This window comes from Aptenodytes patagonicus, chromosome 6 (genome assembly GCF_965638725.1).
Source record: "Aptenodytes patagonicus chromosome 6, bAptPat1.pri.cur, whole genome shotgun sequence".
In the NCBI taxonomy this organism is placed as follows: Eukaryota; Metazoa; Chordata; class Aves; order Sphenisciformes; family Spheniscidae; genus Aptenodytes; species Aptenodytes patagonicus.
Window position 1 is genome coordinate 53829645 of NC_134954.1, and position 12934 is coordinate 53842578.

Below are 12934 nucleotides of genomic sequence, written 5' to 3' on the forward strand. Positions count from 1 at the left end.
CTAAATGTTAATTAGAACTCCAGGAACTGATCTCCCACTAGCTGCTGGTGCTGGAAACGTCATACACAGCAGCATGCCATACAAACAGCTTGGGGCACAGGAGAGAAACAGCCAAAAGAACTTTGCATCCCATCCAGCTCCTTATCGTGTCCTGGGGTACTTTGCTATCAGGGCATGTTCCATGCATTTTATGACCTTAGACATATCAGAGGCACACAGTCTTTTCAGTGATGGTCTTTGAGCTTTTACATTTGCAAAGAAGAAAATAAACCTGAAAGCATTTATATGCAACATTCTCTGCGAGAGGATTCTTTATATTCAAAGGTTTGGCTACAGCTTCAGGCTTGCTTTAAACTACTGGCTCAAGTACTGAGAGCACTATAGCTACAGCAGAGCAGAGACCAGAAAGGCTGGAGAACACCCAAGAGCCTGGTAAACAGAAACCTCCCTGGCCCATATTGTGAGCCAGATGTTCCCTACAGTTAAGTGCTGCATGACACAGCACAACTTTTCAGATATCAGTAAGCCATAAACTTAGCATATGGTCATAGCAATTCATTTCCCCTGGGCATTCTACCTCGAAGTATGGACGGACTAAGGATGGTAGTGTGACATCACATCTCAACAATCTCATATGGGAACTAATAGCACAGGCCTCATCTAACATACACATAGTCCAGAACAGTCAGCAATGGGTTCTTAACAAACGTTAATGAAGTCCAGCAAATGTTCACAGAATCACGGATTGGTTGAGGTTGGAAGGGACGTCTGGTCCAATCCCCCTTGCTCACGCTGAGTCACCTAGACCAGGTTGCCCAGGACCATGTCCATACAGCTTTTGAGTATCTCCAAGGATGGAGACTCCACAACCTCCTTGGGCAACTTGTGCCAGTGCTCAGTCACCCTCACAGTAAAAATGTGTTTCCTGATGTTCAGCGGGAACATCCTGTATTTCTGTGTGTGCCCATTGCCTCGGGTCCTATCCCTGGGCACCACTGGAAAGAGCCTGGCTCTGTTGTCTTTACAGCCTCCCTTCAGGTATTTATATACACTGGTAACATCCTTCCTGAGCTTTCATACAGTCCTTTTTCTACTTACATTCAACAAAGTATTTTTCTCCATAGGAGTCCCTGATCTCAGGAGTCGGTCTGTTCCAAAGTCTTAAGAAGTCTCTCTCGATGACATCTGAATTAGCCTCTCCTGCCTTAAAGAAACCATGCTCAACAATGCTAACTTTCTCTCCAAAATGCTGCATCTCTATCCTAGAAGAAAAAAAAAACCAATAACCATCCCTAACCACCCAATAATGGCATAACCATTAAACATAAGTTGAAAGTCTGTCACATAAATGAATATTTGAGACTTTGATTCATATCTTCAAATGTCAGAATAATTTTGAGATGTTCAAATTAGCTTCATAGCCGTGTACCTGTCCTGTAAAAGCGCAGCAGGCAGTTAACTCTGAGGAAAAAAAGCAGTGTCAGGTAGATTCACAGCTTTCTGTGTGGTTTATGTTGGACTGATGCAAAGGATGCAGCAGCGAGCTGCATCATTTTTTAGTCAAACTAAAACTTTTGACTATTTCAAATACTATTGCATCATTTCAGCTTCCAGCAGGAACAGATTATTAAAGTGCCTGTGAAAAAGTAGAAGTGAGAAAAAATTTTCATTTGGATTGGAACTTTACTCTCCATTGTATGGTTAAATGGCTATGGTTAAGTGATTAAATGTTAGTGCAATAAAGGTTAGTGTGTTTTCTGGTAGCGTGGTTCCCTCTATGTAATTTTGAGTTGCAATGCAATTCCTTTGGGATGAAAATGGCCTCTTTGTCTTGCTGGGCAGCTCAAGAGACCCAGGCAGCTACATTCCAAAGTGTGCAAAGGAATGGACCACATATACACTAGCCATTAGTTTCTATTATATTTCCTTGGGACATATACTGTCTTTATATAAGCATTCATAATGGTTTGCAACCAACTTTCCTAGTCCTTGTGAAGACTTGACTCACTGGGCTAAGCCTTAGCCTTCTCAAGGCCGTACAACACAACTGGCTTCAGTGAAGGGGTGCTCAGCTTAATTTTCTGAAGTTATGAGTACCTTTGGTAATGTGGTTGCTGCCTGGAATCGCCCAGCTCAGATTGTTGTGGAGCATCAGAGCAAAATAAAATGGGTTGTAAATGGGCAAGTACAACTAAGTACAACTTGCCCAGGAAACTCTAGGTGTCTGACCAGGCTATACTGTTGATTTACTTTTGTGTACACAGTGGATTCACATGCCCAAAAGCTGCATGCATTTGTCCAGGATATGAAATTTTTTCCCAGTGCAGGTTCCTGGTGGGTCTGTTCATAGTACCGGAGATTGAAATCCCAAACAAGTGACCAACATCCCCTTATTTTCCTTTCCCCCTTTAGGCAAGATTTCCAGAGAGAAAACAAGAGGGGCAAACATACAGTCACCCTTCCTCAGCACATCTGGAATCTGTTCTTGGATTCATGCATGTTTTTCTAGCTACTCACCATAAGGTGTGAGAAAAGCTTCCATACCCCATTTGGACAGGCTGTAGCCACCCCCTACAAAAGCCATGAGGCCTTTGGCATTAATTAGATTGACTACTCTTCCCTCAGCTTTTTTCAGAAGTGGCAGAAGATTGAGTGTGATTTCAATCAATCCCAGCAGACTAACATCCAGCACTGAGTGGAAGTCTTCATCCTCAGCCAGTCAGTGGGTGCTACAGGTGCTGTTCCTTCAGCATTGCTCACCAAACCAAAAAGCCCTAAGAGGATTACAAAACCTTTTATTTTGGTATGTGACAATATTTTACTCTAGAGTTTCGTATGTAGCATTGGGAACAAAGCACACAGTCTGCAAAAACTTCAGTGAGATGAATACAGTCAGCTGGGGTTTGCTTGTAAGATCTGCTCTCTACACCTGACAAAATTTGCTGAAGGCCTTAGGCAATGACTCTAAAGAAGCATGGGTAAAGTATTAAAGGAAAACTATTTCGGTCGGAGATATGGGCCACCACACTGGGCTTTATTATCCAGATCTGCTCAAGTATGTGGGCTCCTAACATGCACTTATATTCTTGTGAAAAATCAAATAGTCTACACAAAAGTGGAGAGACTGATTTTTCTGGGTTGGGGTCTAAAGGTCTGAACCAGATGTGCAGAATTAGTCAATGCTTCTAAAAATATTAGCTTAACCCTGTGTATTGGTAATACTGCTTTACTACCTTATAAATTACTTGAGGACCTTTAAATAAATAGTGACGCTTCCAAGAGTTTGCTGAGAATAGCCCACACCTGAAGGGAGAGGCCGAAAGTCCAGCACTCAGCCTCCATAAAGAGCTTCTCAGACTGAGGTGACAGCGTTAGCAGTGGATACCCTGACTGAGAACAGCTTTCCACAGGCTGGAAGCAGGGGCCTGCTGGAGGAGGTAAGCGCTAATGATTATGTTGTCCTTGCCCTCAATCTCTACATTCAAGAATGGTCTGGAACTGTCATGATGAGGCCATCAGTGTTTTACAAGCTTTGAGGAGAAAGTCCTACTGGTAGAAGATATGTGTTTTGCTGTTTTAGCTAGTTAATTGATTAACAAGCCTATTGAATATTCAGTATAACTGTGTGTTACAGCTGGAGTTGTGGTGCTGTGATCCCCTTTGGCAGCCCTTAACAACGTCTAGTCTGAGCTATTGGTGCTGAGAAAGAAACACGTATTGCTATGGTTGAATATATTTACCACACAGATCTTTTTATCACCCTCTGCCAAAACCAACACTTAAGTCTTGTTTTTTAACTCCGCTCATAGGTATCCAAGGACAAACTCTTCCTCTTTTAGTCAAGTGCTCAGAGGTGTAGGATAGCAGTAGTGAGAGCTACCTATGTAACAACTCTAAGAAAACTGGCTGAAACAGCACGTGTTTAACTGTTACAGTCAGTGCAACTGTTGTGTGTGCATTGCAAAAGTCGGACTTATTCAGCCATGCAAAAACACTCTTCTGCTTACTAGAGGAGGGCTGAAGAAGCCCTGCACCAGCCATTTTTAATTGGGTGGGCTGGTTTCATTGTCAAGAAAGTTTTTTCTGGTACCAGTTAGCACCTTCCCCCCACTGAGATTCTTCAACTGCACCAAAAAAAAGTCTGTAAAACACACCTAGGAATGATCTGCTTTTAATAGACTGAGCAACTAATTTTTTAGGCACCCTGTTGGTGAAAGCAAGGGGAAGCCCAAAAGCATTGCTAGAGAGAATCTCTTTGAACTGAGAAATGACAGAACTGAAGAGTGAATGCGTTTCATCAGTAAGACAAAAAATGCCTCTGCGGAGAGTGGAGAAGCACCAGAACTTTTAGCTAGATCAGATTTGGCTATATTGAATCATTTTTCTGGGAAATTACCTTGCCACTTACCATTGCCCTGGCAATGCTGTTGGAGTCAGCCAAGTTCAGGTTCACTGTCTTCAGTGAGAGTGAGGAGCAGGACCATAGCCCTTGGCCTCCTTTTTCTGTGGCACATGCAGCGATGACACAAAATCCCCTTTTGTCAAGCCATTTAGCCAGTGAGTTTCCAAGTCTGGTGTCACAGCCTGTTACGAAGACATGCTTTCCACCCAGGTTTCTCACTCTGTGACTGTCTCTGATGAGCCAGTAAATGGTAAGAGAAAGTATGGAAGCCAAAATTGCTATATGTGTAATGAGTCTGAAAGTGAGAGCTACAAGCAAATAAGTTAATGATCTAGAAATGCAATGAAGCAAATGTGCTCAGCCAACCTCCCGACTTCCTCAGACACAATTCCCGTAAGGGGCTTTGTTTCTGGTTGCAGCCTTTCCAGCTCACTGTAAGTAAGGGGAGAGCAGGGGTGGAAGCTTTGGCACAATGTGCTCGGGATCCATGAATAATACGTGCCTTGGCAAAACCTTCCCTATCCTCCTTTTCAATAGATTTCCACTGTTTTCAAGCTTTGCTGACCAATCTTTCTAGTCAGCCCTGTCCTTTCAGGACCTTTCAGACTGAAAGGAATGACTGCGTTAGTTCTCACAGTACCATCTGGGTTTTTTTGTGGACATTAGTGATTATTTGTGCTAATACTGGAGAAAGGAATTCCTCCGGGAAGAAGGATGATTCTCTTTGACCGCCTGTATGATGCCACTGAGGCTGCCCTTCTAATCTGCACCACAGAAGCAGAGTGACCCCAAGAACAACCACAAAAGCCTAAGCTGTAGTGGTGTGTCTGATGACTAATTTGTTGTGTGATTCGTGTTGTGTGATGGTGAGTGATCTGCTCTCTACCCCTTAGACAAGGTAGACTTTGGGGCAGTGCCTGAGTCTTCTGCCTCCTTCCTCATTGCCTGTTTAGCACTGAAAGAATGTATCATATAGGAAGCTTGTATAAAGAAATGGGGAAATGCATGGAGATGTTGCCCTCAAAAAAAAAAAAGCACTGAGGGAACACAAGGTTTCCTAACTCTGGTGGGGAGGATACCATCTGCTTATTACAAAAATTTTTGATAAATGTAGAATACAGTTCTTGCCATCTAAAATCTTGATGAATGATTACTATTTTTCTATTTGTATTTTTGGTTTGTGCAAGAATTAAACCAAAATAATTCATTAAAACCAATATTTATGGGAAGGCTGGTAAGCATTTTCTAGACATCCTGTTAAAGAGAAACTTTTTTACAGGTGCTAAGCAGTCACCTAGGTTCTAGTTACCTACATATGTGTAGAGGTGCAGACATCTGACCTTTAAAACGTGATTGTATTCAAAGAATGAAGTGATACTTTAAAAAAAAAAGGAATTTGTGATTATTTTTACATCCCGAAAGTACTCAAAGAGGAAGTGGTCTTTCTTCTCTAACTCATAGCTGTCTGCAGTTAAGCATTCTATGATTCATTTGGCTGATTTTTGTGTAACATCCTTGCTACCTTAAGACATGAATATTAAAGCAAGCCCAATGCATTAGTCCTGGTTGCTAGAGCCCATTTGGTGTTCTTGTTCCTACTGAATTCATGGAGTGATTTGGATTTATTCTGATTCTAAATTTTGCTGCCACATCACCAAGTAGGAATGAAAGGAATCTCAGAATCTGATAGTGAATGAATGCTGGACTCTCACTAAATAATTAAATCAGTCACATAGCTGATAAATGATACCAAGTGACAACATTCATTGCCACTTAATGATCTTGTTACATAGTTGGGTGCCTCAGTAGCCATCAGTATGGGCTTCTGAGCTACTCGTTAATGCTCTCTAATTTTAAAATGTTAAGCAAATATATACAGATAAGAGTTTGCTTCTCCTTCCACTGCAATCTACAGGGAGGCTTCCACTGAATTTTTGGGGTGTTAGATTGGTCCCTGGGCTGCACTGGTTATTTTAGCAGCCCATCTCACTGTTGTTTTGAGGCTAATGTAATCGGCCCTCTAGTTCAGGTACTTCACTTAGATACTTGGCTTTTTTGCTGTGAATGTCCCTGTTAAGTCTGACAAGGACTGCAGTGTTCCTGAATGTGTGCACTTTGGAATCATCTTTGTAATGTTTCACTGAGTTGGTGACATTTATTTTCTGAGAGGACTCACAGAGTGTGCTCTGACAAAGTGCCATTAAAACTGTGTGAAAGATCTCAGGCTAATTCAGGCTTCTGTGCTGTAAAATAAAGGCTGAAAACAGGATGTTGCAGCAGCCTATCATAGATACTCCCAGTCCATTTGCAACGATGTGCCAGGCAATGACATTTCCTTTAACTGCAGATTTAGAATTTGGAGCTGAGCTAGACACAAAGAGAGAGAGGAGTTGCTACCAGCAGGCTCTTGTAACCCCACGCCAATAAATCTCAGCAAGCTGGTGCTGTGATATATAATTTTAGGACTCAATTCACCTTTTTCCCAATACAAAATTAAATGAAATAATTAGAGATCTGGGGAAAAGATTAACCCAATTGGAAACAGGAGCTGTAAATCACACCTTCCTTCCTTGCCTGTGTTGTAGGGAGGAAGCAGTGGGCAGTGAGTTTGCACTACTGGAAAGCAGGTTAAATTTGAAACTGGGGTCTGTGGAGAAGCCCTGAAGTGTCTCGCCTGTAAGAGAAACACCTGGGACTGCTCTGGTTAGTGTTAGTCCCTGTGTTTAGGTAGCAATAATTGGCACAGAAGTGCTGTAAGACAAGGGGCTCTAGGGGCGACAGCTGAGAGGGCAGCGCTGTGTGGAGCCTCCGGTGTTCCCCTCTCCCCTATCAGCCCTGGGCCAGTGTTCCTAAGCCTGTAATCCCTAACAGCCTAGCTCTCCCCAAGTACCAGTGCTCCTTCTCTGATAACACACGGACATTCAGTGCTGAGCACCATGGCAGGTTTTGCTCTGCTGGAGCCTTCTGCCAGTATTTATTCTGCTAGATGATGTCATTGCTGCTGGAAGGAGTCTGTGGTCAGAATCAAAGGTTATAGTCTCAGTTGAAGTCTTCTTCCAAGAAAATTGTCTAGTTCTGTGAATGTACAACATTATGCAAAATATTTCTTGTTTGATAATTGTGGAGCACTAACAAAGCCATTTGTCTTCCAGGGGCATATCGATTTTGAAATAGCTGCCTGGAGTGGCAAAGAATGTGTTTCCAGAGAAAACGTCAGCATGATATTTCAAGAGTATTGATATATCTTCATAAATATTGAATTCTGATTACTAATGTAGCCAGTAAATAGCTAAAGGCAAATTCTACTTCCCATTAAAACTTTGATATTTGCCTGGCAAATTGAGAACTCTTGGGATAGAGCTTGGCTTCTTATGCCTAGACAAGTGCCATTATAAAAGCAATTGATTTTAGAGAAAAGCAGCATGACTACACCGAGAGCCCTTTAAGATCCTTAGATGACTGCAAAATATGGCATCCCTCTGCTTCTCTGCATTAAAGGAAACTGAAGCACGTAGACCGTATTGAAGGGGGGTGTTACTGTCTTACTCCCACAGCAAGTTTGCTTTGGTAGTTCTGCCAAAGAACTTCAGGTTGGGGTGAGGTTTGGGGTCTGGGTGTGCTTTGGATTCCTTCATCTGCCACTGTGCTGGCAGTGCAAACCTTCAGGAGTTAGTGCTCTGCAATGGGTTAGGGTGATCTGCCAGGCATGCTGAGGAAGAACTGCCAAGGGGAAATTTAGGAACTGGGGTTCTTCAGAAACAGCACTCATGTAGCACTCAGGGGAAAGTTTAGATGTGTCAGACAGTGCTCTGACAGATCACCCAACAGCTCTCCAGAATCTAGAAAGTACAAACTTTAATAATCGGTCATCCTGCCAGAGCTACAAACCCCCTGGTCTTCAGTTAACAAATTGAACAAATATGCAGGCACAAACACATCACATCTCCCACTTTTAGGTGAGCTATTCCTGCACGTGCAGGGCTTTGTACTTTTGTTTCACGGAAAAGGAGTGCTTTTTCATATGCTGTGTAAAAATGTCAGTGTGATAATTCAGTTTGGTGGTCAACAGATAACTTAAGATCTTCATTAATACGTCACCTTAAAAGAAATACATCTCCAAACTCTCCTACTCAGCATTTTGCAGGGAGATGAATGTAGTCTGGTGCAATGGGGGCTGATTTCTTGGCATGATTGTATCTTTCTTTGTATGGCTTGCACTTCAGATTTTTACCACAGCATCGGTAAAAGACCCAGGAAAATAAACCCCTGTAAACTCTTAGGTGACTGACCCAGTAATTCAAAATAAAGGAGTAGAGAAAGATTCCAGATGTTGGGAAGAACATTTCTGAGTTAGCATTTTATTCACACCCTGCAGGTGCTTAGATAAGCAACAATTGTTAAAATCACTCTAGAAAGGAAGGGACTGCATGTTCTCTTGTCTGCGCACTCAAAACCAAGTGCTTAATTTGTTCTCTTAGCTATTCTGCAAATGCATGTAATGGGTACTGCTCACTACAACGACAGACACGAGTTCTGTTTCTGTGTCGGCACTCCCATTCTGGGGAGACATCTGCAAGCTCAGTGTATACCTCCAGGTCCTCACAAGTTGCCTTCACCAGTTATTTCCAGTGTCAGAACATAGAAACTGCTCAAGTCAAACTCGTAAGCTTGTGCACCAAGACCCGCATGGTGAGAGTTTCCAGAAAAATCTCCCTGTAAATACTGTGTTCGGCGGTGCTTTCTGTTTGCTGTACATCGGCTGACAAGAGCAGCCGCTCTCCCTGCTGTTGATAATGACTTGTGCTGTGATGCTTCTACCTTAGGGACTTACTTGGTATTAATCTTCTGTACATGCTCTATGCCTGCCTATCCTACCTATGTTGTATAAGCACTGCTGTCTATATACAGTAATCTACAGAGCCTGGGGGACTTTCAAGACTCATTAGGGAGAACTAATCTACTCAGCTGGGAAGGACTGATCCGTGCTTTGTCTTGAAACCAGCAGGAGTCTTTCCATTGATTTAACAGGGCTTGGTTCAGACTTCCACCTTTTCTCCTACATGTGAGCGAGTTGTTATTGATATGACTTAAACTTTTAAGGTACAGCCTTGTGTATGAAAACTTTCAGGGATGAAATTATTTTTTCTAGTCTAGGGGCAGCTTTTTGCTACCAGAAACGAATCAATTGCCTGAGTAACTAAGCAATGTTTTTCAAATAAATGCTCAAATTCTACAAACCGTGTAAACAGAAGCTCTACAGTTTGCATGGGAAAAGACTCTAACGTATGACTGCTAGGCTGCTTGTTTGTTTGCTACCTGTCCCAGAGTCTGCTGGGTACTTCTGATCCAGCTCTGAGTGTTATTGTGTAAATGCGTAAGCAGAACGCCTTTTCCCCACTCTTCACGCCTCCCCATTCACAGCGCCATGCAGTGCCTGTTTGCTGCAGGAAGTGAGGAGGCTTGAGCAAAGACGTTTCTCAACAGCAGAATGAATGAATAAGCTTTTCATGAAAATTGATTTGAAACTAACTGAATGAGAAGGAAATTAAAACTGGGGAAACCAAGCAAAGTGATAGGATGGAGCTGGAAGTCATCTGGCCCCGTTCAGCTGAGCGGACCATGGCAACGGCAGCCCGTCCCAGATTGGCTGGTGAGCCCTGTCAGGCTGCTCCCTGCCAGGAGCTGCAGAGTTGTTAGTTCATCCTCTGCTTGTTGGGCAGCTCTTCCCCATCCAGTTTCTCTCCCTGCTCATTTTGGCTTGGGCCTGGAAATTCTTGCTCCTTTTGCCACTCTGCCACACCAGCCTCAGCTGTGGTGTTGGTTGTTACTGCGCTTTCAGCACTTGGGGCAGTCAGATGTGTGCAGCTTGCTGGAGACTTGGGGATTCAACAGGTGGCTGGCAGAGGTTTCCTCTCCAGCACAAGCCTGGCAGACGCGCCTGCTGGGCCTGCCTAGTCCTGTCTGGCCTGATTCAAACAACAGGCTCTACAGCGTGATTGAAATGACCACAAAACAGCACTCCACCAGCAGGCAAAGCCCGTCGCAGGGGAATGTTTCTCCAGCAGTGTTAGGTCAGGAGTCCTGCTATTGTAGGTAGCAATCCTTTGCCACACAAATGTAGGAGAGAAAAACATCAAAGAAGTTTCTCTTTCTCTACTGCTGTTTTTTTTCCTCAGCAAACTGCTTTTGAACTGTAGAAAATTATTTCAGAAAGCTGAATAGATCCTGCTTAGTATCTCGGAAAACATCGAAATGGGGAATTTTTCCAATAAGCTCCCTTTCTCACAGAGGATCCTCCAACTTGCTCAGAGCACTGCATGCGAGGGACCTTAACAGAAGAGAACCCACATAAGCAAAATGTGAGCTCCGTATGTAGCTTTCCGTTAGAGAGCTTGGCATGAGACAGTCTTTCACCTGCAGAAAGCAGCACTTGACTGTCTGATTTCCCATTGACTCTTTAGGTGTATTTCATAATGAAATCCTTGGCTCCTAGAAAGGATGTGGAAAAAATTACCCTGCTTGAAGCGTAACATTGGGGAAGAAAATTCGGTTCTCAAGTGAAAAGCAAGAAGCTCACGTGTTATTCCTTGTGGGCAAGTGAAGGTTTTGATGCACACCTTTGTGTGCTGGCTCTAAGAATTTAACTGAAGCCAGGTCCCGTGGGTGCAATCCCCCAGGACGTTCTGTCTTTGTGGAAGTCATGGGTCTTCTCCTGAAAAAGTCCCTTCTAGTCCCTAAAAACATGTCTAAAGATTCACCTGCCTCATACAGTCTTGTGAGCAGGACAGGTTTTGATAGCCATAGCAGAGCACACTGTGGTTTGCTCATTGCCAGAAGTCACTGGCTTTTGTTGCTGGCATTTGAGTAAACCAGGCGTCTGGTTCCAGGAGAGAAAATGCCAGCAGAATCTGGCCCTCCATACAGTGAGAAGCAATACTTTGAGCAGCTGATATTTTTCCTGCATTTCTAATTTAAATAATACATTTACAGCTAGTGTGCCCCGTCCCAAATTCTGTTTGTATTTTCCTTTAAATGTTAACCTTCGCAGTGCTAGTGTCTCGCAGCAGCTGACAGTATACATGTGGTCTGACAGGGACTGAATTAAACCAGCCAAACTGTAATTTCTAAAGATAAAGATCAGAGTAGGTGGTGTCATTTCATACTATCTTTGTTTCCCTAATCACTTTTGGCTGAGTAATCTTCTGGGGGGGGGGAAGCTTTCGCTTCTAGAAAGGCTCCGTGTGAAATGACATCAGGGCTGTCTGCTAAGTTCAGAGGACAAGATTCACATCCCTAGGGCCTGATGCTGCCTGCTCTGCAGGAGCCAAGAATTTCACTGACTGGGATGGACTGACCTCCTGCCTGGAAAGCTGACAGCTCATGCAGATTGGGACAGGGAAGCTACTAGCTCACCAGACAGCCACAAAGCAGCCTTTGGATTAAATGTTAAATAAATAAAACTTGGGTTTCTGTCATTTTTAGTGACAGAAAGTTGGTTTTAAAATAAAATCTACTACAGCAATGCTATCAATACCTCAGTAAGAGTAGCCAGTTGAGAGGTATTCACCTCAAACCTGCTCTAGAAGGAATAACTTCTTCAGATAATTGAGATATAAATCAAATGACCCCAGTAAAGCCTAGGCATAAGCTGCACTGAGAAAAGTAGAATTGATGTTTTGCAAGCACCATAGAAACTACATTGAAAACCAGCACTATTTGGATAGCCACTGGGTAACTTGCTCTTTAGCCCGACCATGTCACAGCAAATTCACTAGCATGAGGAAAGCATTTGTTTCATCGCTGAGTAGTTTCCACGGCAGTGGGAAATGGCTTCCTGAGCAACATGCAGTTACAGACTCGACGTGGGGTCTCTGCAGTTCTCAAGCACTTTGCCATGATTAATTCCAGTGGAGCCGGGTCTTAACAGGCACTTGTGTCAGGAATTTGAACAAGAGCAGCACCTCTCCACAGGAATTACTCAGCATCTCACAAAACACAGGTCTATTATTTTTATGCCAAGAAATAGCTCCCAGACTTGAAGTCTTGCTCAGATTTTTTTTTTTTTGTAAATTAAAAAAACCCCTTAGCTCTTCACTACCGTAATTGCAGGTATTGGGCCCCTGCAATTCGATCCACAGTCTATCTTTGTAGCTATGGATCCTTTACAACAGAGGGGTAGAGCTTGACTTTAGAGATCCTCAAAATTTAGCATGCTGACCAGGAAAATGCCTCACCTAAGCCTTGCAAAGTCCTGTGAGTAGGAAGGGGTGTGAATCCCAACCAGCTCAACGACTTGGGCATTTTGTTTTGCTCTCTCTCCAGTTAGAACTGTGCCAAGGAAAGGCAACCACAGTTTCCTCGGCCTCAAAACTGAATAGGGGTGACTGCTAAAGAAAGCAGTATCAGGAAGAGGATTTTCTGCCCTCCTTCCTAGTTTATATTGCAAGAGTTCAGTTCTCCCAGAGGAAGGCCCTGTTTCCATTCCCTCCTCTGCCTGAGATGACCGAACTCTTCCTGCTGTAGGGACTTAAA

At 43.3% G+C, this 12934-nt stretch overlaps 1 pseudogene; it reads right to left on the reverse strand.

Moving 5' to 3' along the window:
* LOC143161517 (retinol dehydrogenase 7-like) lies at positions 1–5344 on the reverse strand (annotated as a pseudogene).
* Between the last annotated feature and the right edge of the window lie 7590 nt (positions 5345–12934).